Here is a 2495-nt window from a genome sequence, read left to right as displayed (position 1 = left end):
CCCCCCTCCTCTTCCTTGTGAGTCCCCTAGCGAAATGCAAACAAAGTTGCTCGAAAGCACTTACAGTACACCGCTGAGACAAAGGTTCACTACATGTGTTTTCATAGTTCCTTACTTTGATTTTGACTCGGGCCGAGAAGGTGAAAGAGAAGACATACCAGCGAGGAGGCTTCGCAGCAGATACCAGCTATAATAGAAGAATATCGTGGCGCCTGCTGCTCCAAACTGAGACGCACACGGTAAAACTAGTTTCTTGTATTTCAAGACCCAGTCGTCTTGGAACTTCTGGAGAACGCCAACGGCATCCAAGACTATGTATTGAAATACAAGAATACTATTTTCACCGTGCAGGCTTTCGCCACTGTTAGAAAAACTCAAGGGAAAAATGTCTACGACGGTGCGCCTCGTCAATTTGTCATCGCGACCGAACCATTTGATACCGGGTGTCCCGGCTCTTGCATGCCAGTATAGCGGTTCGCATACGCGCTGGCTCGCAGGCGCTGTCGGAAACGCGCAGGGTTTCGCGCCATCCCTCGCGGGACCGCGAGCACCCTCGCTGCAGGATTGCGCGTCCCCCGCGGTTCCACGGGAAGGCTCGCGGTTTCGCAGGGGTACGCGAAATTCTGCATGCTCTTGACAGCGCAGCGCCTGCGAGCTGTTGATAATGCGCACTGTAGAAAGCTTGCGAAGAACTATTCTTTACAATGCAAAGAATTTTGAAGCGTTGAAAAATGCTCTGCATTGCGATCTAAATCCTTCAAATTGCGAACTAGTTCTTCGCACCTTATGAAGAAAATAGTTGGTGCCGCTGCAAAGTACTGACAAGTAAGAGCCGGGACACCCGGTATCAAATGGTTCAGGACATGGTACAGACTAATGCAATACCTAGTATACTGTTCAGGATCCTGTTAGTGATTCGGATGTGTATGTAAAATTTTGGAAAAAAAATACAAAATTTTACCCCAACATTACACCGAAAAACTGCTTCGCACCCTGCATAAACGACGTTGTACCGCTGCGCTGTATTGTTCTCCGTCGCATGAATGAACCTTTGCAAAACAAAGTAACTCACCCCCGCGCCTCCGGCCCCTCCCTCTCTCTCTAGCTGTTTCCGTCCTAGATTCTTTGGCTTGGACCATCTCACCGCAACATGCATATAAACACACGCCGCGCAGCGAGCCAAGCGCTTGGCCTTCCCGCCCCGCGCAGCCCGGCGCAGCCCGCACACACATCCTTTGGCTTCATTTTTCTCTCATTGTGACCTCGTCTCGCCGCTGTTCCACCCCACCCCCATCCACCCCCTCCACCCTCTCTTCATCCCTCTCCTCTTTTTTCCTCCTTTCGGTTTTTGTCTTTTTGCAGCCATTGTTCCTGGCAAACGCCGCCTTTCCTTCCGTGTCAATGATTTGAGGTCTTGCCAGAACTGGTGCCAGCCGGGCCGGCCGCAGTGTGGGCTGGCCCCGCGCGCCTCCTGCCTTGGGGTGGAGAGGAGAGGGGGAGGGGGCTCCAAGACAGAGGGCAGATGTGTCCCCCTCAAAGGATCGAGCTCTTTTTTTCTTGCTCCGGGCGTCGTTTTCCTAGACCCTCTCCATTCACTACTGCTGCTTTGCCTTTCCTCTTCTGCACCACCCGGTCCACATCAACCTTTCATCAGTAAGCGCCCAACCACGACAGCCGATGGCCGCCGGCCGCCAACCTCAACCGTGCCACGCCGTCCTGGTTGACGCTTCGGTCTCTTTAGTCGTTTTTTTTTCTCCTTTACATCATCTCTCTCTCTCTCTCTCTCTCTCTCTCTCTCTCTCTCTCTCTCTCTCTCTTTTTTTTTTTTTTTTTTTCTCTCTCTCTCTCTCTCTCTCTCTCTCTCTCTCTCTCTCTCTCTCTCTCTCTCTCCCTAATTGCAGGCAAACACAGGGCTTGCAGCGCTTGCAGTCGTGCTCCTCCAAGACCCTCACCCCGCCCGGTCGGGCTGTAGAGGCCCCGAGGGCGCCGCGGCCCTGGCCGGGGGGCGTCACGGGTCGTGGAGCACGCCTCCATCAGGGCGGCCAATTTGAAAGTGTGTCCATTTCATTCCGTTTATTTGTTTCCGATCGTGTGAGTGTGCGCCGCTCTCGTGAAATAGTGCGGCCGCCCTAACCTCTCCGCTCCAAACGAACGCACTACGCGATAATTCCGCCAACGGTCCGGTCCGAGCGCAAACAGGACTAAATGCGCGCGCGCGCGCACCCGCACCGCCCCCCATGTCCCGGGGCGCGTCTGGCATTTCCACTGATTTTTGCTGCTTGTTTGGTTTATCGTGCGACCGCTGTTAATCGGCTGATGGCCGTGCTGTAAACTCTAGCGGGCGCGTCATTCTGTTGTGCACGTGTGTGATAGTGTTGTTATGCGAATAATGCCGCGTTAATGATCACCAAAACCTTTTGGCGCCCCGCCGGGCGGCCCTGTGCAAAAATGTTTTGTCGCTCATCTCGCATGTGCTTTACGTTCATTACTCCCCC

This window comes from Frankliniella occidentalis, unplaced genomic scaffold, assembly GCF_000697945.3.
Source record: "Frankliniella occidentalis isolate FOCC.00 unplaced genomic scaffold, Focc_3.1 Scaffold33, whole genome shotgun sequence".
Classification (NCBI taxonomy): Eukaryota; Metazoa; Arthropoda; class Insecta; order Thysanoptera; family Thripidae; genus Frankliniella; species Frankliniella occidentalis.
This window is presented reverse-complemented; position numbering follows the sequence as displayed.